This window comes from Capricornis sumatraensis, chromosome 4, assembly GCF_032405125.1.
Source record: "Capricornis sumatraensis isolate serow.1 chromosome 4, serow.2, whole genome shotgun sequence".
Classification (NCBI taxonomy): Eukaryota; Metazoa; Chordata; class Mammalia; order Artiodactyla; family Bovidae; genus Capricornis; species Capricornis sumatraensis.
The window spans coordinates 69016014-69043544 of NC_091072.1; the positions used below are offsets into that span (position 1 = coordinate 69016014).

Genomic DNA, 27531 nt, shown 5'->3' on the forward strand with positions numbered 1-27531 from the left:
ACGATGAACCTCTACTCGCAGAAAAGCTGCCTGAGCTCGGCCATATTAGGAAAGGGCCAGGTCCTGCAAACAGGCGGCCACTGCCCGGGGCCTGGCGTATTTCAGAGCACACACAAGGGTGGTTTTACAGACACACTCATAAGGGAGCTGCAGGTTCGGGATCCAAAGGTTCTCAGGGTCTCCGTGGCCGAGGTGTCCAAGCCAACACGGCTGACACTCTGTACTATTACTCATTTCAGCCAGAATCTAGCTTTCGGTGTAGCATCGGGGCTGTTTCTCTGGTGTGCTGGTCAGAATGTGCTAGGCTTTGCTGGCGTAACAACCAACATCAAAATTCTAGGGGCTTAAGAAAAAGGGAAAGGTCTCTCTCTCATGCATGCTAACAAGCCTGCTGTGAGTCCGCTGAGGGACCCGGGCTGTGGAGGAGGCCCTGCCTCAGGAATGCTGCTGGAGGCCATGGCGGGGCAGGGTACTCGGTGAACCGTCCCCTGGCTCCTGCAGCCTTCCCCAGAAGTCTCCTGGGCTTCCTGAACTCGATGCACTGGCCCTACCTAACTTCAATCCTGCTACATGCCCGGGAGGAAAAATACCATGCTAGTGATACATACCATATCTTATTGGCTAAAAACGCTGAGACCGGTTCTACTGTTATTACCCTTTTACAAATGAGAAACCTGGATGCTGAGAAGCAAATTGCCTAGTAAACAGCAGAACTAGGACTGAAATCCAGGCCGTCTGTCTCCAGAGCCTGTTTCCCTGACAATCATGATGGAGGGCTCTTATTACGAATCAGGCATTACGCTAAATTTGTTTATATATTCATATATTCTTCACAAATGTATGAACAGAATAATATACAAACACATAAATTGTGGTGCTGGAGAAGACTCTTGAGAGTCCCGTAGATTGCAAGGAGATCAAACCAGTCAATTCTAAAGGAAATCAACCCTGAATATTCATTGAAAGGATTGATGCTGAAGCTCCAGTACTTTGGCCACCTGATGCGAAGATTAGACTCATTGGAAAAGACCCTGATGCTGCGAGAGATTGAGGACAGGAGGAGGTGGCAACAGAGGATGAGATGGTTGGATGGCATCACCGACTCAGGAGACGTGAGTTTGAGCAAACTCCAGGAGATAGCAAAGGACCGGGAAACCTGGTGTGCTGCAGTCCGTAGGCACGCATGGAGTTGGACACAACTGAGCAAATGAACAACCAACCAACCCAATCACTGGACCCTGGACTCAAACACTTGCTTTTCTTGCCGACTAAGCCAATCTGTACTGGAAAAATAATTTTGAAGGTCAATAAGCATCCTTATCAAGATGTAATTACTACATCCATGGGGACACCTATACAGAACATTTAAGACCTATATTCGAGGAGGCCACTTCCCCTCCCATATGCTAGAAATGAAAAATCTGAAAGATGCTCACGTGGTATCCAAAAGGATATGTTATTAGTAAACTGTCTTAGGACAATGTTTGTTCTAATTTGTTCAGACAAAGAACACTTCCTTTCGCAGTTCAAATCTAACAATGGCACATTCTGTTCACGGTGTACAGAACGGGAATTGAGTCACCAGTTGTATCATAAAAGTTTAATTTCTCCCCACCTCTTCCTCTCAGTATCACTGACAAAAGAAAACCTGTAGCGTCAAAAGTTCTATTTCTTGATTGGCAGGTAAAGTAAATCTGGAATCAAGGATCATTTGGAACTGGGGCTGAAATACATGTCCTTTTGAGAGCTCAATCTTTTATTCACAGATCCTGCTAATTAACAGTGTAAGGGAGATTAGGCAAAGTGTTCAGAGATCTCAAAAATAAATTCTTCAAATATCTTCAAGCACTTACAAACACTTAATACTGTAATTAGAAATAATTATCTTCTTGTTAAGCCTCTACCAGGCAACAGTGGTAGGTAACCTACTTTGAGTTACATATACTAGAAAAATACTTATTTCTTCAAAAGAGCTTTCAATTAATGCAAACTAATTTCTTACCAAATTAGTCTGATCTGGTAAAGATTTACTGTATACTTTATAATTTATCTAGGAATTAAAGAGGGGGAGGCCAGATTTTAAAAGACTGTGCCTTGAAGAGCAGAAGAGGAAAGCTATGGTGATGAAAACCAATCTCTGCTGACAAGAGGAGGGAGTCTCTGGGGACCCCGTGCACCTCGAAAACAGGCAAGCTCAGGAAAGGGAAGTGAGCCCCTCACCTCCACCAAGAACTCAGCTTTCTCTTAGGAAGAGTTCACAGTTTCTTTTTTTTTTTTTTAAAGGATTTTTAAGCTTTATTTCACTGAGGTTAAGACTTCTCCTGATTAGGTTTCTTTTGTTCTAAAGTATCTTTTTTTCAGAGTAGCACTGACATATATATATGCTACCGTGTGCAAAACGGACCGCTCGCAGGAAGCTGCTGTGTAGCACAGGGCGCTCAGCACGGCGCTCTGTGCAGACCTAGAGGGTGAGACTGGGGGGCGGGGACAGACACGTACACATGGCTGATCACCACAACGTGCAGCAGAAACCACCACAGTTCCTTCTCGTGGGGAGACGTGGGATGGGGAGCTTTGCAGACGGGGAAACAGGAAGCCCCAGTTAACACAGAATAAACGTCACTGAGGCTTTCAGTTCCTGTACTCAGAACAAACGGAGGGAAGGGGTGAGTGGGAAGCCCCAGGTGCCAACCTAACAACTTCGGAGGGATTCAGGGATCTGTCCCCAGCATGGTTACTCCCGGTCCGTTCCGGGCAGCATCTGTCAGCAAAACAGATCCAGGAAAGGGACCTGAGCACTTATGTTTTGAGGGAGATGGGGGAGGACCATGTTCTGCTGCAGGAGAACCCCCCACCCCCAGGAACTGAGGGAGCAGAGGCAGCTCAGAAGAAGGCAGGTGCCAAGGTCCTGAGCCAGCAGGCAGAGCAGAGCGGTGGCCAGTGGCAGTCTGGGGCAGACAGCCTGGCTCCCGCTAGGCTGGGGCCCAGCCTTCTCCTTTTCCTGGAGCCTTTGTTCACTGCCTCCTCTTCTCAAAACACAGAGGGTGGGTGTTCTCGGGAGGGCCACGTACTTCAGCAAAGCTTCTGAACGCTAACTACAAAGCCAGCCGTGTCCTGGTGTCTTTCAGCACCTCCAATCTGAACAAGGTGAGACAGGGAAACGCATCTCCCTCTCAGACACACAATGATGGATAACTTAACACCAGGGGCAGTGACCTGCAGCAGAAGTTACTCTCAAGAGGGAAGAATCCTTGGAAATCTCATCTGGCCTAATGCCTGTTTTTAAAAGCAGCAGCCTGAGTATGTACCCAACTTACTTTTCATTGCAGTCTGCGCTCTCTTCATCCTAGGGGCCTACACGAAAGGGAAAGTAATTTGTCTTGGATTGATATGTATCACTGCTATACTTAAAACAGATAACCACTTGACTGGGGATCAGAAGGCTGGGTGACAATAACAGCTCTGCTCTTGAGTTGCTGTGTGACCCCCGTGGAAGCTTCAACTCAGGTACTTTAGTTGTATATCGATATCTGGACCACAGGTTCAATGGACCCATCTTACTCTATAATCTTATGAACTCAATTTAAAAAACTTTCAAATAAAGTACTTAAAAAAATTAAATAGATAACCAACAAGGACTTACTGTATACCACAGGGAACTTGCTCAATACTCTGTAATAACCTAAATGGGAAAAGAATCCGAAGAAGAAGAGATACATGTATGTGTATAACTGAATCACTCTGCTGTACACCTGATACTAACACAGTATTGCTAATCAACTATATTCCAACATAAATACATTTTTTAAAAGTACAGCTGCTTGGATCAATACATAAGGTAGATATAATAGTGAATATGATAGGGGTGTCTATCAGACACCAACCATCAAGTTTCCCTTTTTGCTAGGATACTAGGAAGTTTAGAATCAAATTCAGAGTAACTGTTAGATTTGTCAATGAGTCTATTTGCTTTTCCTTTTTTTTTTTTTTAACTTTTGGATATTATTGCTACTCTACCTATCATATTCTGACTCTTAGTGGAGAGAGGTAGGTGAACTTTAATGAATCTGGGTATGTCATCTTGCCAAGAGATGAACACTAGACTCTCACTCCCATATGTGACTGGGGGAATGCGGTTGAACACTGAGCTCACACACTGGCAGTCGCCTCTCTCCCCCTTCCCTAGGGCACCCAGAGAAAGCCACAGGAGTGTCACAACCTGGTCCAAGTCCTTTGAAAAGACACTATATTAAGACTGAGCCAGAAAACACACTCAGGCCCTAAAGCACCTTCCCCAAGGAAACCTAAGCCTTATAACTGAATTATTCCCTGCAGGCCAGGGGTTTAATTTGGTTTTGGTCTTATAACACATGCTGGAGGAGGGGCACAGGTCCTGGATGATCTGCATAGTATATAATTCTGTTTTAAATGAATCAGAACATTACTAGATATCAGACATGGCTTAGAAATAACATACTTAAATTTTGAGGAAGCAAAGGAAAACTAATCTATATTCATTTCTTTCCCTTTGGCAATACGGGAATTACTTCCTTTGAGCAATTTTATTTTTTCTAACATAAGCCAGCATTATTATCACCAAATAGCAATTGGGAATAAAAAGCTGCTTTTGGTTTCACAAAAATTATAAATAACATTACTTAAAAAAAAAAACTTTAATGTCCATGAAAAGTGCACTCAACCAACATTTTTCTATTTATGTAGTATGGAAAAACCATCTGACTGTGAAGTCACGTTGGACCTTCAAATGAGACAATCAAAATAAAAACTCTGACCTCCTTGGACTTAATACAATTACCTTTTTAAAAGATAAAGCAGATCATGTCCTTTTCAAAAAACTCTTCAAGATCCCTAAAGTGTGAAATCCTTAGCAAAGACTTTAAAATTCTTGATCAGAGTCCTCTCAGCCTACACTGCTAGCAGACTCATCCATAACGCAACTGTGAGCACATCCACGCACCGGCACTCAAGTGAGGATAAAGCCTGATACACACTCTCACTTGAATCCCCGCAGCTCCATGACGTAGGGGCCATGACCCATGCTTCACAGATCCAGAAGTGAGGAGCCATCACATAATTTGTGATTACAGCTAATAAGACACAGAACCAACACGTGTACCAAGGTCTAAAGCCTTTAGTGTCCACTGTACTCGGTCAATAGGCTCCTCAATGCTTCATGCACTGGTTCCTCGCCCTAGCACGACCTCTCACATTTCCATCCCAAGGTGTCTTCTGAGGTCTAATCCAAACACTGTCTCTCTCACACAGCCTCCCCCATGCTCCTTTACACTCTCCCCACAAGTACGCCCTTCAGGTGCATACTCTCCAGGTTGGGCAAGCGCGTGTTCTGTTCAGATGTTTTGGGAGAAACATCTGTTCTCCTGCTATCTTAAAGCCTGGAGGAGGAGGGAATGTCTCCTAAGCCACCTGCGTCCTGGCCCACATTCCTTCTTCAACAGGACCTTGTTATCTGCTGGGTGAATCAATGGTTGACACACAGCCAGCTGGGGCAGCCAGTCATCCCACATGCTCACATCCTCTCAGCTGCTTGCATCCGAGATCAAGAAGAACCTGCAGCTGAAGTGCTGCTGAACTGTCTTCAAGACAGACTGGACTGTGGACTGTTAATGGCTCTTGATTCATGTAAGAGGTCAAATATTCAAGAGACTAATGTGTCTCACGGCTCTTTGACGCTCCAAGCGGAATACAGGCGACCGATTATCAATTGATAGATACTAAGACCCTGTCCCATCACTCCATGGGAAATAGACGGGGAAACAGTGGAAACAGTGTCAGACTTTATTTTTGGGGGCTCCAAAATCACTGTAGATGGTGACTGCAGCCATGAAATTAAAAGACACTTACTCCTTGGAAGAAAAGTTATGACCAACCTAGATAGCATTTTCAAAAGCAGAGACATTTCTTTGCCAACTAAGGTCCGTCTAGTCAAGGCTATGGTTTTTCCTGGGGTCATGTATGGATGTGAGAGTTAGACTGTGAAGAAAGCTGAGCGCCGAAGAACTGATGCTTTTGAACTGTGGTGTTGGAGAAGACTCTTGAGAGTCCCTTGGACTGCAAGGAGATCCAACCAGTCCATTCTAATGGAGATCAGTCCTGGGTGTTCATTGGAAGGACTGGATGCTAAAGCTGAAACTCCAGTACTCTGGCCACCTCATGTGAAGAGCTGACTCACTGGAAAAGACCCTGATGCTGGGAGGGATTGGGGGCAGGAGGAGAAGAGGACGACGACAGAGGATGAGATGGCTGGATGGCATCACTGACTCGATGGACGGGAATCTGAGTGAACTCCGGGAGTTGGTGATGGACAGGGAGGCCTGGCGTGCTGCAATTCATGGGGTCGCAAAGAGTCGGACATGACTAAGAGACTGAACTGACTGACTGAAGACCCACAATGTGCAAGAGGTGTACTCTCTTCCTAAGTGACATTTCCCCTGAGGTTACCATCCTAACTGTCACAGAGAATTAGGTGTCTGCTCCTAACATATCCATGTCTCAACTCAATCCATCATTTGTGGTGGCATGTAAGGAAAGAGTCTTGTACTGCATTAAATGAAAACCTTCAAAAAATAATTTATTCAATGTGCCAGCAAGATTATCAAGACTATAGCTGATCCCTGAACAATGTGGATTTTAACTGGGCAGGTCCACTTGCACACAGTTTTTCAATTGATAGTATAGTACCACACAATCTGTGGCTGATCGAATCTGAAGATGCAGGGCAAAGAGGGGCAGAAATGAGAGGGGAGCACGGGGCTTGAGCACCCAAAAGTTTCAGTATCCAAGGTGGAGGGGGGCGGTCCTGGAACCAATGTCCCAGGGACACCAATGTCGACTGTAGCTCCTTGTCCCTTAGGAAGTCACAATTCAATAGAACTGGAACAAAAAAATAAAAGAGCCCTTCTTTCCTCCAAAGCCTAAGAAGGAAATGACTTGATTAAAGGCCAAAAGCAGGGTCCAAGAAAGAACAGAACCTTGGCAAAATAGTTCAAATTTATTTTTAAAAGTTCAGTTCAGTTCAGTTGCTCAGTCGTGTCCGACTCTTTGCGACCCCATGAATCGCAGCACGCCAGGCCTTCCTGTCCATCACCAACTCCTGGAGTTCACTCAGACTCATGTCCATCGAGTCAGTGATGCCATCCAGCCATCTCATCCTCGGTCGTCCCCTTCTCCTCCTGCCCCCAATCCCTCCCAGCATCAGAGTCTTTTCCAATGAGTCAATTCTTCGCATGAGGTGGCCAAAGTACCAGAGTTTCAGCTTTAGCATCATTCCTTCTAAAGAAATCCCAGGGCTGATCTCCTTCAGAATGGACTGGTTGGATCTCCTTGCAGTCTAAGGGACTCTCAAGAGTCTTCTCCCAACACCACAGTTCAAAAGGATCAATTCTTTGGTGCTCAGCCTTCTTCACAGTCCAACTCTCACATCCATACATGACCCCAGGAAAAACCATAGCCTTGACTAGACGGACCTTAGTCGGCAAAGTAATGTCTCTGCTTTTCAATATGCTATCTAGGTTGGTCATAACTTTTCTTCCAAGGAGTAAGCGTCTTTTAATTTCATGGCTGCAGTCACCATCTGCAGTGATTTTGGAGCCCCCCAAAATAAAGTCTGACACTGTTTGCACTGTTTCTCCATCTATTTCCCATGAAGTGATGGGACCGGATGCCATGATCTTTGTTTTCTGAATGTCGAGCTTTAAGCCAACTTTTTCACTCTCCTCTTTCACTTTCATCAAGAGGCTTTTTAGTTCCTCTTCACTTTCTGCCATAAGGGTGGTGTCATCTGCATATCTGAAGTTATTGCTATTTCTCCCGGCAATCTTGACTGCAGCTTAAGAACTTATGAAGCATCATATACTTTTCTAAATGCCTCACATAGATTATTGTATTTTTCCTTTCAAGAATCTGAGATCAGAACAACTATTTTCCATTTTACAGATGGGAAAAGGAACTGACTTTTCTGAAGTCATAAAGCTAGCATGTAGAAGAGCTTTCATTCCAGTTGGCTTCAAGGACTGGGCTCTAGTAATATTCCCACCTGCTACTGAGACCTACGGCATATACCAGACTTTCCTAGACATGAAAGTGTTTCCCATAATCCCTACAACCCCTAAGATTTTGTTTACTTAAGTCACTATGTTACTGTTAAATGTTACAAAGTAAAAAGTATGTATGGTAGAGAAACCAGAAGGGTGAATACTAACAGACGGATTTAGACAGTTCTTGGTGCCACAAGGCAATTACTGGAGATGTTCTGAATCCAACATTTAATAAGTAAGACAAAACAGTATGCTTAAATCCCAAGACACCATGGGTAATAAAAAATGTAGGTTGCTCCTGTTTCAACCATTAAAGATGATTCTCAATGCCAGGGAAACATGCCAGCTTGTGCATCAACTCCCCCTCCTGGCTAAAGCTCCAGTGGATGCTGCAGTCATTAAAGGCTGCGCTACCAAGAAGCAGTTCAGAGGGGGCTTCCTTCTCCCACAAACACAGCAGTTCACAAGCACCAGAGTCACATTTCATAGACAACTGTCCTCTAGGAACTTACTGGTTTGTAATCTCGGAGGAAGGAAACTGCAAAGAAATGAACTGTAGATTGTGATTTTTAAGATAAAGACTATACCATGACCCTTCTTAGAATCCAAGTCTATATTTGGTTTGTATTTCCAAACAGAGGCAACAGCCTTTCAGGGCCACTTATAACACTTGCAGCAACTAGCCAACTCAGATTCAGGGGAAAGCCCTGATTCCAAAGCTGCGTGTCCTAAACAGAGATTTAACTGTGTCAGAGTGGTGGCATAAATTAGTGGTTTAGAAGCAGAGATTCAGAACAGGACTATGTAGGTTCATATCCCAGCTCTGCCATACTAATTGTGTCCCCTTGGGCAAGTAGTTACTTACTCTCTCTATGCCTCAGGCTCCTCATCTGGAAAGGGGGAACAGGTATCGACTTCACAGGCTGACTGTGAGGATTAAATGAATTAATGTTTATAAACTGCTTGGAACAGGGCCTCATACAGAATAACTGCTGTCTAAGTGTAAGCTATCGTTTATTAAACACAACGTACCACAATGGGTACTCCCCTAGGTCAGGAAGATCCCCTGGAAGAGGAAATGGCAACCCATTCCAGAATACCTGCGGGGAAGTCCCAAGCACAGAGGAGCCTGGCAGGCTACAGCCTGCGGGGTTGCAAAGAGCTGGACACGATGGAGCACACACGCACACCCAACCCGCGGGAACTTCAGAAAAGTCCAGAACAAGCACAAAGCAAAGGTGCTGCTGTTGCCATGACTAGGCTCTTCCAGCAGAAGCTGATCACTGCCCCCACCCCATGGAATCTGCTTGTGTCTGCATCTAGCTGCACACAGAGAAGAGAAACGACAAGCAGGGTGTCAAACTCACACCAGGAGGTGCCTTAAGGATCGAGTGTCAATGAGCCTGAATAGTAAAGCTAAGACTTCTTTAAAAATGCCCGCATCACTCATTATTAAAGAAATATAAATCAAAACTACAATGAGGTATCACCTTATACCAGTCAGAATGGCCATCATTAAAAAAAAATCTACGAATAGTAAATGCTGGAGAGGGGGTGGAGAAAAGGGATCCCTCTTGCACTACTGGTGGGAATATAAACTGATACAGCCACTATGGAGAACAGTTTGAAGATTCCTTTAGAAACTAGCAATAAAAGTACCATATGACCCAACAATCCCACTATTAGACATACACCCTGGAGAAACCATAATTGAAGAAGACACATGCACCCCAATACTCACTGCAGCACTATTTTACAATAATTGGGACCTGGAAGCAACCTAGATGTCCATCAACAAATGAATGAAGAAGTTGTGCTGCCTATACACAACAGAATATTACTCAGCCGTAAAAAGGAAAGCATTTGACTCAGTTCTAATAAGAGGGATGAACCTAGAGCCTATTATACAGTGAAGTCAGTCAGAAAGAGAAAGACAAAAATCATGTATTAACTCATATATAGGAATCTAGGAAGATGGTACTGATGAACCCTTGTGCAGGGCCGCGGTGGAGACGCAGACATACAGAACAGACTTGTGGGGACGGTGGGGGAAGTGGGCCACGTTGAGAGAGGAGACTGGAACACACACATTGCCATATGTAAAATCAGACAGCCAGTGGAAGTTTAATCACGCAGGGGGCCCAAATCCGCTGCTCTGTGATAACCCAGAGGGGCAGGATGCGGTGGGAGGCGAGAGGGAGGTTCAAGAGGGAGGGGAGTATGTATACCTATGGCTAATCCATGTTGATATCCGGCAGAAACCAACACAATATGTAAAGCAATTATCCTCCAGTTAGCGGTGTATGGCAAAACCAACAGAGTATTATAAAGTAAAATAAAAATAAAAATTTAAAAAAAAGACCTGATGCAGCCAAATAAATATTAAAAATAAAAAAAATAAATACATTAAAAAATGCCAATCAAAAGCAGATGACCTAGTATATGAGTGATTTAATCTAACTTTTAAAAAGGTTCAGTTCAGCTCAGTTGCTCAGTCGTGTCTGACTCTTTGTGACCCCATGAATCGCAGCACACCAGGCCTCCCTGTCCATCACCATCTCCCGGACTTCACTTAGACTCACGTCCATCAAGTCTGTGATGCCATCCAGCCATCTCATCCTCCGTTGTCCTCTTCTCCTCCTGCCCCCAATCCCTCCCAGCATCAGAGTCTTTTCCAATGAGTCAACTCTTCGCATGAGGTGGCCAAAGTTCTGGAGTTTCAGCTTTAGCATCATTCCTTCCAAAGAAATCCCAGGGCTGATCTCCTTCAGAATGGACTGGTTGGATCTCCTTGCAGTCCAAGGGACTCTCAAGAGTCTTCTCCAACACCACAGTTCAAAAGCATCAATTCTTCGGCACTCAGCCTTCTTCACAGTCCAACTCTCACATCCATACATGACCCCAGGAAAAACCATAGCCTTGACTAGACGGACCTTAGTCAGCAAAGTAATGTCTCTGCTTTTGAAAATGCTATCTAGGTTGGTCATAACTTTCCTTCCAAGGAGTAAGCGTCTTTTAATTTCATGGCTGCAGTCACCATCTGCAGTGATTTTGGAGCCCAAAATAATAAAGTCTGACACTGTTTCTACTGTTTCCTCATCTATTTCCCATGAATTGATGGGACCAGATGCCATACAGTATCTTAAATGATTAAAATTTTAAAGCTCAATATCTGGTCCTTAATTTTTAAATAAATTCATTACTTTTCTATGTTGCTATTTTCGGTAAAACCAGAACTCTAAATTAAGACCTAAAGACAGATATCTAACATTTCCCATCTCTAAGTCTTTAAGCCAAACAAGAGGAAATTGTATTAGATGAGCTTATCTAATGATGATAATTTGCTACTTTTTCTAAAGAGCCTCCCAAATTACTTCTTGAGAGTATAATGTCATGGAAGCTTGTCTTTATAGATAAAGTGTGGAATTTTTTTTCAGCCAGGTTACAGTTAATTCTATGACCTTATCTATCAATGACAACATTCTCTAATTTTGCCTAGGTTCTCTCTCCTTCAACCCTTATTCAAATTGCCACCAAATTCTGTTATTTCTTTGTGCAGTAATTCCTCTCTAGATTGACACTTTCTTGCTATTTCTGGGTCTGTCTTGCTGATTGCAATCCCATCCCTACCTTACCCTACACAAAGGGCAATGGTCTAATTGGTTTTACTGCTTTCAACATTTTACTTTTTGAGTCCTGTCCATAGAGGGTCATCACGCTAATTTTCTAAGCTTCCACTTTCATCACATTATAACAAGATACTCAAGATGTACAATGGTTCTTCCTTTAATACAGAAATTAGGTTCTTCCTCCTCTTGGTACTTAATCTGAGTGTTTTTTCCCATTTCAACTCTTCATTGTCTTCCTCCTTTCTACCAACCACCCACCAGACAGATCCCGATGCCACTGTACACTGAACACATTTTTGTACTTTTTTAACCTTAATACTTATATCATTCCCAGTGGATACACCATTTCAAAAGTCTCTGTCTTACCCCAGTTCTACCACTCTTTCAAGATCTCTTCCATGAGGTCCATGTCCCATCCTTCCCGATTCATTTTGGCTCTTATTTATACGGTCCACTTGGTTCCTACTTGTTTTATCTTTCTTGCTGGATTTTTAGGTTACTAGGAGTATTCTATGGTTTTTCCTATGGTCATGCATGGATGTGAGAGTTGGACTGTGAAGAAGGCTGAGCGCCGAAGAATTGATGCGTTTGAACTGTGGTGTTGGAGAAGACTCTTGAGAGTCCCTTGGACTGCAAGGAGATCCAACCAGTCCATTCTGAAGGAGATCAGCCCTGGGATTTCTTTGGAAGGAATGATGCTGAAGCTGAAGCTCCAGTACTTTGGAGCTCTCCATTCGAAGAGTTGACTTATTGGAAAAGACTCTGATGCTAGGAGTGATTGGGGGCGGGAGGAGAAGGGGATGACCGAGGATGGGATGGCTGGATGGCATCACGAACTCGATGGACATGAGTCTGAGTGAACTCTGGGAGATGGTGATGGACAGGGAGGCCTGGCTTGCTGCGATTCATGGGGTCGCAAAGAGTTGGACACGACTGAGCGACTGCACTGAACTGAACTGAGGAGTATTCACTTTTCAGACGCCACACAATACTCAGCACAGAACTGGCAATATCACTGGGTAGCAAATACTTATTATAACCAACTTCCCTATGCTATAAAGCAATATATTCCTAATTCTGAATGAGACCACAGTAAGAAATACACATGTACCACGACATACATACATATGTGTGCATGTACACACACATACATAACCAAAACACAAATTTTATAAAACAAGTACTTATCTTTATATATGCAATGCAACTATATTTTTAAAAAACATGGCTAACACTTTCAAAACATTTAACATGACACCTGCATATTAGTAAATTATAATTAATTCTGTTAGACATGTTAATTTTATTATGTAGAAAAAGTCCTTGTTTTTAAATACATATCAGAAACAATATAACTTACTTTGAAAAAGATTACACACACACACACACACACACACACACACGAAGGAAATGTGAAAAATTTTAATTGCTGAATCTGATAAGATGGATGGGTGTTTGCTATACTCTTCCTTCTAGCTTCCCATCTAAAAATATAAAATGATAGTTGCTAGCCATTAAATCTATTTCATAACCAACTAATGGGTTTCTATCTTGTTTGAAAAAAGTGTGCTTTATAATTAAGAAAAAGACATAAACCACTTGTTTCTATGTTTACTAATTACATGTAAGGAGACTCTAACATACTGAAGGGAGCTTCCCCTGGTGGCTGGCTCAGTGGCAAACAATCCACCTGCCAGTCTACGGCGTCTCAAGTCAGACATGACTCAGTGATTAAACAACAACATACTGAAGAATGTTCTGTAGTTACTTCCTGGCCAGTAGGTCAATAAGGGATTTAATCTTCCACTGCTATGAGCCACTAATCTCTCCTTTAAAATCCTTTCTATGGAACTTTCTGTGAAACACAACTATCTTAGCAGGAAGGTATAAGATTAAGGACTAATTTTTTACTTGCAGAGATCACAGAATCAGAATTTACCTTAAGACTTCTCATCCTAAGAATAATCTTTGTGGTTTCCATCAAGGCTTGAAAAGAGTAACATCTGGGAATGTTCAAAAGGATGCACTGGAACTGAAACGTTCTAATAAACACGCACATTGGTTAAGACAGTCCCCTTTCTTTCCCTTTAAGCACTGGGTCTAGTAAAAGAGTAAGTTTCACAGTCAGTCAGTAACGCCTCAGTTTAACTGACCGGAAGAGGGAAGCATTATAGATGAGTGACAGAAATTTCCAGGTAACTAGAATTCTTACCATTTATGGGCCAATATATTAAGTCCTGCTGATTGCAGATTTCTAAATTACGAACTTCCCATGACTGCTTTCCTGTTGACTGAGATCACCCATATGACCAAGCCTGAACTGTGACACAGCATCCTGACCTCAGGAAGAAACCTGGTCTAGATCCACGTGGGACCTGGGGTCTAGTTAGCCCTCCAGTCTTAGGTCCCTCATTTGAGAAAATGAAGCGGCTGAACTCTGCAACCTCTATGCCTTTGCAGCTCTTCTTCTCCACAATTCTATTACTACTAGGTCTGTAAAGCTGGCTGCTCTCAGCACATACCAATTAACACACGTTGAATGTTTATACTTCCGCATAATGAATTTTACTCACCAAAATGAAAATCAAGCAAAAAGCAGTTAAAAATAATATGCAGCAAGGAAGAAAAACTAAGAAAGAAAAAGAACAGTTGTTAACATACCACATAAGTGGATCCCAATAACATCATTCTTAATGAAAGAAACTATAAACCAAGAAGGACATGCTCTGTGATTCCAGTGATTGGGATGTCAAACTGGTTATGCGTGTGGGGAAGCAGAGAGGACCCGCCAGAAGGTGGCACAGTGGGGTGCTAGATGCTGACCAGGCCGATGCAAGGGATAGTTACATGGTGCAACACAGGCAGAAGCCGTTCAACTGTACATTCAGATGAAAGCACGTTGCCACAAGTTACTCTTCAAAAGAGTAAAAAAAAATAAATGCAAAAAAAATCATAGAAAATGAAGATTACTGTCAAAATTACTATTTTATCTTTACAGGACCTAAAACATGGCAGGTATTCAATAAATGCATATTGACTAACATATGAAACTGTTCAATTCTAGCAGGAAAGGAATTTTCAGCGGTGTGTCCATTCACACTTTTGGTCAGCCCTTTCACATTTTTAATGTTTCTGAAATTTTCATGATACTCTCTTACAAATATTTGTTTTTAATACCCGGATAAAGAAGAGCAAATGTACCAAATACAGAAAAAGAGTCGAAATCCACGTGATACACTAGCTAGGCACTAATACTTAACGATGTAACTAAATACCTCAGATTTAAACGCAAAAATATTTTATCTTACATTCTGCAAAATGCAGTAAAATCCTAAATACCATGTTGATGCAGATTGAAAATGACCTGGTTCAGTACATGATAGTTATTTAGAAAGCCAGTTTTTCTCAAAGAGGCTGAGAAACCTCTTTGCACACCACACCAAGTACAACTAGGGCTTACTCATTTATAAGACCAAATTATTTTTATGACAGTTAACAGAATTGATTAATTTAGGTTCTAAGCCAGGCCCCCTAAGATACAGAACTCACACTCAAAAAATGTTTTCATGGGCATTTTTGTGAGCCACGCAGTATGCTAAAAGCGCTGGCGTCAGAAAGATGAAATGATAAACTCTACCCTAGGAGTTCACTGTTTAGGCTGGAGACACACAGAGCCACACAACTGTAGAAAAATGTAGTAGGTACTCTAAGAAATAAAAAAGTGGTAATACTGGACACAGAAGGCTTCAGTGAGGCATCTTCCAAGATGCTATCTGACCTGGGCTTGGAAGGGGAGGCTCAAAAATCAGCCGAGAGAGACCACAATGGGTCCACAGAGGCAGACTGCAGAATATTTAGGAAACAAAGTTTCTTCAGATGTCTAGAATTTATAACAACTAAATGGGTCATTCTAAGTCAGGCTAGGGCCGAAAAAAAAAAAGTGCAAGGCAAGAATTTCTAAAGGAAGGAGACATGAAATGCTGAAGAATACAGACAGTCTGTGCCAGGCTCTATGTAAACCATGTTAGACTTGATACTTCATCATGCAGGCAAGGTGAAGCTGGGATTTTTTAAGTGATTGGGAAATTTTTTTAATCATAAAAAATAAGATACTGAGAAATAGAGAAGCTGAAATGTCAAAAAGGGTAGGGGAAAAAAAATCAACCACGCTGCTGCTAAGTCTCTTCAGTCGTGTCCGACTCTGTGCGACCCCAGAGACGGTAGCCCACGAGGCTCCCCGGTCCCTGGAATTCTCCAGGCAAGAACACTGGAGTGGGTTGCCATTTCCTTCTCCAATGCATGAAAGTGAAAAGGGAAAGTGAAGTCGCCCATTCGTATAGCCCCACCCTAAAAACAGACGCTGCTCAGACTCTCAGTAATTTTTTTGAAACATAGAACTATGATTATACTTACTGTACATAAGGATTTCAGACTTGGTTCATGTACTGTTCACATTCACATAAGATTTATTCATGAATTTGTAAGACTCCATCAATACTGTGCCTGTATACTCACTGCACTGCATAGCAACACTACCGGGAAGCAGGGATCAGGCAACCAGATCTATTAAAAAAAAAATTATTTGAAGTTAAGGACAGCTGAATTCTCCCCTAAAATAACAGTGCCCATCACATGATGGGAAATCAGGCATTCTGCCTCAGAAACATGATTGGTGATTTATTCCATCTTTACTCATCTCTTTGCAAGGGATCTGAAATGCTAAACTAATTATCACAGCGGCTGGTGCTTTATCAGAGGGTTTTTTGACAGATTGCAAAGGACAAAATTTTACCTAGGATGAAAGAAAAGGCCAGAATTAAAAATGACTTCCCTGAAGGGTACAATTCCTTTTGTCTTTTATTTACAGACTGAAAAAAGAAATCCTTCAATGTATGCGTGTTACAAATTATATTCTCTTCACTGTAAGCCATGGTTACAAAAACATCTCAGATTCTTCTGCCTGCAGGAAGGCATCACAGTAACCCTGCTCTACAGTATCCATCTATTATGACTCAAATTCTGTAAGAAAAAAATATATAAAAAATCCAAATTAGATTAGTGAAAGAGGGGGGAAAAGGCTGTGAAGGATAGAAGGTAGTTTGGGAAATTTCGATGACAGATGCTTTCATTTCTCTTTACTGGGAACTGAAACCAAATCATAGGCCAGTACCTGGCTCAGAGCCCTAACTTTCCAACAAGACTGTAAAAACTCTGAGACAGGACACCTGCTCTGAGCTTATCACAGAACTGCTTTGTGCAGAATTACCATTGGAATACACATTAACTTTATACCCAAATGGAAGAATGCCTTTCTTAAAAGGCTTTATTCAAGCCTACTTCCCTAAGATATATGAATGGTGGGATATTCTCTTGCCTAATACTGGGAAAGCCCATGAACTTATTAAGACTCTAAAAGGGCGGCTAACTACACACGAATATTCCAAAGTAGTACACTTTATTAATCAGACTCAGTCCATCTACCTTATTCAGCATTCCAAAATGTTAGAGGACCATCTGTTCAAGATTTCACCAACTGAGAAAATTATGAAAACTCATTCAGCCCAAGATGTGATCCTGAATGTGATGAACTGAAACTTCTTTGATTTCTATAGTTGATGATACCTGTGATGTCATTCATTACTTCAGATGCTCATTTGACTCATGTTTTATTACTGAGGCCACTTTAAATATATCCATAAGGACCACAATTCCTGTGTCAGAGAAAATTTTGCTCAACCACTTTTTGTCCTAGATTAACATATAGTCAACAATTACTGAACATATTCTTCATACTACAGGACTGACTCAAAGTGCTCCTACCTAATCAGAGGGATGGGTGTATTTATTTTATTAAGGGGCATATCCTTCAAAGAAGCTGCACTTTATATATAAAAAGGGGGAAAGTGACAAACATAACTGGGCAAGGATTAAACGGCAGACTTGGGCATCATCATTTATTTACCACTAATATAGCATCTGTCATCAAAAGTTTCAATAAGTCTTGCCAAATGTTCTTGACCCAACCTAGGATATAATTATCTGAAAGTGTTCCAAATCACCTCTGAATTTCACACTGAACAAACAGTAGCCATTCAGGCTCGGGGGGAGGGGCTCATTGCTAAGTCTTTTCTCCCCCTTGCCTCACATATCACTAAGTTTCTTTTTTTATCTTCTAACACCTAACCCTTCCTTTCTCTCCGACATCTGATACTTGCTTGTCCAAGTCTTCTATACTGAACCTGCAACCATCTCTTTGCTCATCTCACTGTTTCTAGGCTGCCCCATCAGTGATCACCACAGGCTGTCTACAGCAGGGGTCCCCATCTTCCAGGATCTAACACCTGATGATCTGAGGTGGAGCTGATGTAATAATAATAGAAATGAAGGGCACAGTAAATGGCATGGGCTTAAATGACCCCCAAACCATCCCCTACAACCAGTCCATGGAAAGACTGTCTCCCGTGCAAGGGGTCCCTGGGGACCGATGCTACATTCGGTTAGAAAAGTCAAGGTCCTCCATGTCTTGACCCAAATCTGTCTCTCTCTAGACTTTGTACACCGGAGAAGGCGATGGCACCCCACTCCAGTACTCTTGCCTGGAAAATCCCATGGATGGAGGAGCCTAGTAGGCTGCAATCCATGGGGTCGCTGAGGGTCAGATACGACTAAGCGACTTCACTTTCACTTTTCACTTTCCTGCATTGGAGAAGGACATGGCCACCCACTCCAGTGTTCTTGCCTGGAGAATCCCAGGGATGGTGGAGCCTGGTGGACTGCCGTCTATGGGGTCGCACAGAGTCAGACACGACTGATGCGACTTAGCAGCAGCAGCAGACTTTGTACACACACCCTCTAACCTAGACCAAATGACTTGACTTAGTGATCTCTGACCAGGTCAACATGCCCAGATCACTTCTATTAACTCACTTCACCTGTGCTCAAGAGCACCCCCCAACGTGCTGACCAACCACCCCTTCCACCTCCACCATCTCCTTGGTGCCTGCCACATGCCCAACAGCATGACAGACGTTTGACGTTTCTAATCCTCACCTCAGTCCTACAAGTTATGGTTCATCTATCATGATGAGTATCAAAGAAATCAAAGACTTTGACAAATTCACAAATTGGTGCCAGATGAGCTCAAGCTCGGGGCTTAGTCCATAGCCTATATTCTTTCTAAAGCCTCAGGCTTCCTGGAATACCATCCCCAACTCTCTCCTTACTAAAACCTTGGGGTTCCTTCAGAGTCTGTTTCAATTTAACCTCTTCTACCCAAAGGTGCTTCTCATCACCTCCAGTCTAGTAAACAGTGCTTACTCAGAACCTCTGCTGCTCTTATTGTCTGAGTCTCTCTGGTTGCAGTAAATTCTTTACTACCTCTTATTATTAATTGCCTTATTTTCCCCCTTGTTCATAGGCCCACAGCCTCATGTTGCCTCTTGAACACAGAAGGCGCTCAACTGTCCTATAACTGAGTTGTTCTCTACATTGACAGCACGTCCTATGGGTAAAATTTGATACCAGCAGGATAATTTCAGTAACCAAATAAAAGATTCAATATGATGTCACAAACTAAGAAGATCAGCAGAGAGGGCTAATCTGAAGGCTTAAAAATGTTATCAAAGATCCAAGCTCTTTCCATTTTTTCATTATACCATCTTCAGAGCATCTGCAAGTTCTCTCATGGAGGCAAATGAGCTACTGTGGTTTTAAGAACCACATATAGATAATTTCCAGCTAAAGACAAGTACACTGCTCGTCTTTCATATTCTGTTAGGAAGGAAACTGTTTTCTAGAAACTCCTCAGCAGATTTCCCTTTGGACAGGACTGAGTCCCATGCCCCTGAGCTAGCTGCAAGGGAGGCTGTGGAAGCAGTACCTAACATTTTCAGCCTCTACTGTGCTGGCTCCGCCAGCCAGGGAGAAAGGGAAGAAGATGAGTATTTGGATAGACAACCGACGCTGTTAGAGAAATATCAATGCAATGATAAGCTCTGTATAATGAAAGCCCTTCACAGTTCAAATAGATGAATTATCTTAAGAAAGTTCTGCTAATCAGGTTATAACCAGCAATCCTGTTACAATAGGGTGTTGTTTGCACACTAGGAGAGATGAGAACTGGAATCTCCCAGATCTTTAGCCCATAGGTTGTAAATACACTCCTCTTCCTCACATCCTTAAATATCACAATCTCTTTCACCATCATGACCATCACAAAGAAGGAAAGACAAGCAGGGGGAAAAAAAAAAAATCATCAGGCCTTTTGAGCTTCCACACACTTCTCCAAACACACTAAAACATTAAGAAACACTTTTGAGAGATTTAAAGAACAGAAATGGAAATGAAAGTATTTCCAAGTCTCTGCCTCCCTGTCTTATTCTTTGCTTCTCCTAACAGGACAGTCTGCCTTGTACCACCACCATTACCACTACCCACAGCATTATCTGTTTCTAATTCTGGAATCAGCTTAGACATCCACCAATGGAGAACCACTTAAAAACCAGTACAATGAAGAACAATGCAGTTGCCAAAAGAGAGGTGGATCTGAACAGGCTACTGTGGGAAGCTGTCCAAGCTAAACTGTTAAGGGAGAAAGATACAGAGCTGCATCTGTAGTGCACACTCACTTGAGCTTTAAAAGAGGGGCAGTGGTGGGATTCATATAAATGGGAAACAAGTGTATTTTACTGGTAGAGAAATTTCCAGAAGGATGTCTTAGGAATTGTGGGTGGTAATTACTTCTGGGGAAATGGCAGAGAGAAAGCAAGGGAGCAGATAACACAAATCTTGGGATAACATCACCTCCTAGGAGAGGAGATTTGTGATACAGTGATATGAAATCAGGGAGAAGGTCAGAGGGTTAAGTCTGAATTTTTGCCCTGGGTTTTAGGTACAGGGGTGTCTCATGTTACTTTTTAAAATGGCATATCTCTGTGTGCAATATTTTACAATTTACAAACAGTTAAAAATAAGAACTACAGAACAAGTAGTGTTAGTCACTCAGTCGTGTCTGACTCTTTGTGACCCCATGGATTGTAGCCCACCAGACTCCTCTGTCCATGGGATTCTCCAGATAAGAATACTGGAGTGGCTTGCCATTTCCTTCTCCATAGAACAAATTACACAGTTAAAAAAAAAAAAAAAAACAACCCAGGTGTGAATGTTTAAGGCTTCCCAGGTGAGGCTAGTGGTAAAGAATCCGCCTGCCAATGCAGGAGACATAAGAGACACAGGTTCCATCCCTGGGTCAGAAAGATCCCCTGGAGGAGGGCATGGCCATTCACTCTAGCACTCTTGCCTGGAGAATCCCATGGACAGAGGAGCCTGGTGGGCTACAGTCCAGGAGGTCACACAGAGTCAGACACCACTGAAGCGACTTAGCACGCACTCACCCTTGAATAGGTACCTTGAATATGTTTATGTGATGAATAACAACCTCTTTTAATCCTATCGTTTTATCTCTGAATCTACACTTAACTATTTGGGTATTATCTTAAAATCTAAATTTGAGGCCCCACTTAAATTGTGACCTGGATTTAAAGGCCCTCAGGAGACCCCCTTCAACCGGGCCTGAGTTAATCTCCCTGGGGCATTATCCTCAGTGGCTCACATCCAGGAATTTGAAGGATAAAGCCCCATATTTCCCCCAGGCTACAGGTGGCTGCAAACAACTCAACTGTGTACTTTGGGTAATCCAACTGGACTCCTCAGTGGCTGGAGGAGGGGAACAGAGAGGAGGAAGAGCCTGGGTGGGAGTGGGCCAGCTAGGCTTCCGAGGGCTTCTGAAGAGCCCATCCACCAGCAGCAGCAGGCAAGGAGAGACCCACTCCTACGCCCCTTTGGAGCAGCCTCGCACAGACAGCAGCTACAGTTGTTTCACAAGCTGTGCTCCAGCAGTTCGGGTGGCCATTTCCCCCTTTCACTCCAACAGAAACCCTGCGTGTCAATCTCTGTCAACCACTGTGCTCACAATGCTATGAGACTATTAAAATGCTCTGTTGTTAGAATAGCTAGCCCTCCAGTTTTTTTTTTTATTAACAAATTTAATTTTCAAGATTCAAAGGATTAAGCAATGACTGCAAACTTCTCCAACTCTCCATACCCCTCACCCCCCAACCAAAGCTGTTTTAGCTTCTAAAGATTGGGCGTCATTACCAACAATAAGACCACAGTTGGGAACTTCCCTGTGGTCCAGTTGCTAAGATTCTGGGCTCCCAATGCAGAGGGCCCAGGTTCGATCTCTGTTCACGGAACTAGATTCCACAGGCTGCGACTCAAGAGTTTACAAACCGCAACTAAAAAATCCTGCATGCTGCAACTAAGACCCAGCACAGCCAAGTAAAATAAATAAAAGACTACTTTTGTGACATTCCAGGCAAATATCTAATTCAGAACTAACTGGGGGAAAATGATCTGAATTAATAAATGTGTTCAACATATGTTAATGTCCAAGAAATGAAAGAAAGTTTGTATTTATTTGCAGCGATAGCCCCACGGTTTTCTAGGACATAGATGCAAGAGCACAGCCACAAACTGAACATAGATTCCCCATGAGATTCAGCAGCTCTCAGAAGCAGAGCTCAGGTGAAACAGAACCGTCCCTGCTCCCCACCCACCGCCGTGGGGTGGCCGAGGGCGGCCAGAACAGCCCTGGTGCTTCAGGCCACAGCGCCTCCCCTCCGCTGCTTCCTCCCCCAACCACAGGCACCACACCACACACCCTCACGCAGTCACTTTCCTGCTGTCTCAAGTTTCAAGGGGCGATGTCCACTTGTCAACAGACCGAATGTTAAAAGACAAAGTCAGATGCCAACTCAGTAAGCTCAGACCCAGGATCACTTTCAGAATGACAGGGAAGGAGCAGGACTGGCTCTTTTCCAGCCAGTAGCCGGCACACTCATGCCTAGATGTTTGTTCACCTCCTAAATCACACACATTGGACTTACATTTTTAAAGGACCAAGCAGTAAAGAGTTCGGTGGTTCATAAGGAGTTGCGTCAGTTTAAGGATGTAGAAATCCACTGAGAAATTATGAAAGGTGCAGGGCAAGCAAAAAAAAACAACTATTAAAAGCCCCCAAACAACTTGTATCTCTCTTTCAAGCACCCACACAGCTCTACCGTACATCCTGACACAGCCTGGCTGAAACAGGAGCGCAGGGAAGAGACTTACCAAACACCACACCACACACCAGGGAGCAGAGACCTGGGTCGGCGGCCAGCTCACCCTCCTGCTCGGGAGGCATCTGAGCCTGGAAGGCAGGCAGGCTGGATACTGCAACAGTTCCTACCGTATGACTCACCCTGGACTTTGGAGATACTGCTCACATATCTCTGGGTATTCCCATGTTTGCCTCAGAGAAACTCCACGCCCTGCACCGTAACCAATACTACTGCCAGCCGTAATACACTGTATTCAGCCCACTGCTGACAAATGGGCTCTTTGTGCTGCTAGGAGAAAAGATACAGTTCGGTATTTTCAGAGAGAGGCAGACTAGAACAGAGACCTGTTATCACACCACTCTGGGGGTGCGAGAGGGATTTAGGGGGACGTTCGGACTGGCACTCCCGGTTTACAGACTAGGAAACGGGCTCAATTCAACCAACTTCAGTTGGGCAGAGCCAACACACACCAGCGATCTGAACACAGGAAACCCCAACAAGAACGGAGGCAGGGTGAGCAGCAAGTGGTCAGAGCGCAGAGGGAAGGGCAGTGAGCGGAGTTGGGAGAGCCTTCCTTCTGTTGCTTCACTCATGAGACAGACGCTCGCCAGTGCCTTGGCGTGTCAGGCGCAGCGAGGCGTGCTGCAGTTGCAGAGGGGGCTCCCCCACCCCTGAGCTAGAGACAAGGCCAACAACGGCAGTTGCTGATGAGCCATGGGAGGTTGTACATGGTGCTATAAGGCAGCATATGGGAGGGGCAGCCCAGAGGGAGACAGGCGGGGGAGGGCAGGAGAGGCGACAAGGCTGGTATAAGGCAGGAAGAAAGAGATCTGTCAGTCAAAAGGTGCTTCAGGTGGTGCGTTCTGAATCAGCCAGCCAGACAGCCCGTGAAGATGTGAAGGGTAGTGCGCGGCAAAGGTGGCAGGAGAGGAACTGGGTCAACAGACTGGGATCAGACGTTGAGGATTCCAGTTAAATCATGCTAAGGTGTTTGGATTTCATCTGAGAGGACAGGTGGCGGGAGTTAAAGGGATGAGGGTAATGAGCTCTCTGTTTCAGACAAGTCATTCTGAAAAAGCAGATGAGAAAAGGCATCCCAGTGGCAGGGATTGAAGCCCGCAGTAGTGACCCAAGGCAAGAGCTGGTAGCGGCGGGATGAAGGGGTGGTGCCGGGGAGAACAGAACAGTGTCTGGGGAATACACAGGCTGCTGCTGCTGCTAAGTCGCTTCAGTCGTGTCCGACTCTGTGCGACCCCAGAGATGGCAGCCTACCATTCTGTCCCTGGGATTCTCCAGGCGAGAACACTGGAGTGGGTTGCCATTTCCTTCTGCAAGGCATGAGAGTGAAAAGTGAAAGTGAAGTCGCTCAGTCGTGTCCGACTCTTTGCGACCCCATGGACTGCGGCCCACCAGGCTCCTCCGTCCATGGGATTTTCCAGGCAAGAATACTGGAGTGGGTGCCATTGCTTTCTCCGGGGGAATACAGAAGAGGCAGTGTCAAAAGGACGTGATACCCATCAGATGTGGGGGTGAACAGGGGAGTCAAGGAAAACCCCACTTGTTTCTTTCTGGTGGGCAACACATCATTCATGAGATAGGCAACTGAGGACAGGCAGGACGAGGCAGAGCTCTGCAGGGAATTCAGCATCAGACAAGACGAACTCGAGGTGCCTGCGAACATTTCAGCACAGGCATACAGAGGGATGCTCAAAGAGACAGGGGCTGAAGACAGAGAATGAGAGCCTGTGGGTGACACTGCCTTGGGGCAGCCCACTCACTCAGAGGATGTGCCTGGATTTAGGGTCAGGCAGACCTGGTCAAAACCCCACTCTGCCACTGAGTAGCTGACCCCCAGCAAGTAAATTAATTCTTCTGAGGCTGTAGTCTCATTTGAGGAAATTCCTCCTAGAATGTAATAAGAGCAGCAAAGAATCTGATGTCAGGTCAGACACAAATATTAAATATTTCTCTCTTGCCCTTCTTTAATCATGAATGGCTTTTGCTAATAACAAGTTGAGTACTAATCTCTGCCACAGATTACAAGTTGCCCTGTTGTCAGCCACTTGTCTTCGAATCCTTTTGACCTTCCTTGTATGAAGAGATTCTCAAATATCTGAACTGCTAGCTCAGGTCAGAATCAGTCTAAGAGACCAAGGGTGTTCTGCCCTTGACATTAAATAACTAATGCAAAGATCTCAAAATGGTTATATGGTTTATGTGGTACTGATTTAATTCTGTCTTGGGGGCGTGATGGGATGGGGGCAGAAAAGGGCACTGGGTGTTTGCAGAAGACAGAAAACTGTGTCAGTCTAATAAAGCCTCGTGAAAATAACAGGACTTTTATTTTTTTCGGAAAATTATACTGTAATATTTAAGAGGAAGAGTGTCCCCTGAAGTTGAAGAAAGTGAAAGTGAAGTCACTCAGTCGTGTCTGACTCTTTGGGACCCCATGGACTGTAGCCCACCAGGCTCCTCCCTCCATGGGATTCTCCAGGCAAGAGTACTGGAGTGGGTTGCCATTTCCTTCTCCAGGGGATCTTCCCGACCCAGGGATTGAACCCGGGTCTCCTGCATTCCAGACAGATGCTTTAACCTCTGAGCCACCAGGGAAGTCCATATGAAGTTAGCATTTACATAGCCTCTATCCTCTGCTTCAATTCAAATAAATGTCTTAAATGTTAAATAATGAACTCTAGCAAATGGGTCTTGTCTTAAACCTAACGTTAAGTCAATAGTATACTGTGTATGTAAGAAATACATAGTTTCTTTGTAAGGTTCATTTTGCTTTTTCTATTTATAACTCTTACAATGGACACTTAAAAACTACAGTAAAATTGAAAACTCACATTTGACCGCTAAGGCATACAGAATTCAGTTTTACATAGCCAAGCCTGTTCATTTTTTTCCCCTGGTTTTGCCTTCAAATCTGGGCGCTAATTTGTTTCACCCAGTTTTTATTGGCTGTCTTCCTAGCCTGAAAACCTAGCCTTGGTCCCTGGATATTTTATTGCATTTCCAACTTACTTGCTACAGTCTTACTTGATTGACCCTATTTCCTGATCCCTCCCTAGCTTCATATATTCCCATTCTTTCATCCACAGCCTAGCTTAACATACCTATTTCATGTTCTCTGTCTCAAAATAGCACCAAAAAATTCACAAAAGTTTCTAATATAAATTTGTTTTACAACCGCCTCAAAGCTCTCTTGTTGTTTGGCTTATTTAATTAGTCTGATTAAAGACAGAGAACGATCTAGTTCAGAGCTATGGTCTTTGGGACTTGATTCCTTCCCAGCTGCCTTCAACTTGGCCACAGGTGGTCCAGCTCAAGCATGATCAGTTTCAGAGAGCACTTTGGTCCCTCTGTGCTGAAGGAGAACACGTATCCTCTCCCCAGGATGCCTAACTCTAACCCGAGGTTCTCACGGACTGTCCGGATGTCTCCCTTTAAGCTCACACAACACACCTGGCCCACCCACGTTAGCCAATATCTGAGATTCTCACTCCTCAGTGACTTACAGATCCCCTCAAAGATGCCCCCTAGTTCTTCCCTGCCTTGAATGGACTTGAATTTCCCAGACTTGAATAAACTCAACTAATTTTCTATGTGTAGGAAGATACTCTCCTATCTTGCTGCCACCAGGAGACACAATGAAGGCAGAGAGACAACGGCAGATAGCGTCAGCCGGAATGGGATCTGCCGCTAAACCAGCACGGCCCCATGCTGCACACATCTGACTGAGAGACTGTGTGCTCAGTCGTGTCTGACTCTCTATGATCCCATGGACTGTAGCCTGTTAGGCTCCTCTGTCCATGGGATTCTCCAGGCAAGAATACTGGAATGGGCTGCCATTTCCTCCTCCAGGGGAGAAGCCTATGGGATGTACTTCTTTCCATTTAAACGTTACTCTGGGGCTTCCCTGGTGGCTCAGTGGCAAAGAATCTGCTTGCCAATGGAAGAGACACAGGTTTGATCCCTCATCTGGGAGGGGCCCACATGCTGCAGAGCAACTAAGCCCATGTGCCCCACCTGTTGAGCCCTACAGCCTGGGGGCCACAACTGCGGAGCCCAAAGGCTGAAGCTCGTGGGCCCTAACTCCATGCTCCACAAGAGAGGTCACCGCAATGGAAAGCCTGTGCACCGCGACTAGCGTAGCCCCTGCTCACCACAGCTGAAGAAAAGCTCGCACAGCAGTGAAGACCTAGTACAGCCAAAATACATAAATAAATAATTTTAAAAATACTTTGAAACACACACACATCTAACTACTACACGGTGATTCACATTAGAGGTGTTTGAAGAGCATCGCATCAGCACGACACTTCACCCAAACTGCCCTGTGGCATCCACTAACGGAGCAGGTCAGATCCAAGAAACACTTTACCGTAATCTCGAGCATGATTTTTCTCATCATCACATTCTGCTCCAGGGCTGCCTGACTCTTTTCTGAACCCTGACTTTCACCCGGTTCTGGGACCTTGTGTGACCCAAAGCTTTCTCCTTGCAAATTCAGGATTAGCTACTTGCTTTGCTAAGCCATTCTAATATACTCATCTCCCTCTAAAAACCTAAGATACCTTTTTAATTCTTCCCTTTCTCATGAAAGATCTCATTTCATTCCTTCAAGCAGAGACTCTGGAGACTCAGGTTTTGAGTAAACAAGGA

The 27531-nt window shown here is 43.9% G+C and overlaps 1 protein-coding gene across 2 annotated transcripts in view; it reads right to left on the reverse strand.

Moving 5' to 3' along the window:
• The window catches only part of TMCC3 (transmembrane and coiled-coil domain family 3), a 70772-nt gene that overhangs the window by 15518 nt on the left and 27723 nt on the right, over positions 1-27531 (reverse strand). Inside the window, exon 1 of one of the 2 annotated variants that reach the window (XM_068970570.1) lies at positions 16118-16202. The exons of the other annotated variant lie outside the window; for it this stretch is intronic. The gene's annotated coding sequence lies outside the window, so the exon portion shown is untranslated. Of the gene's footprint in view, positions 1-16117; positions 16203-27531 lie in introns of those variants that run through there. 2 annotated transcript variants of the gene reach the window in all.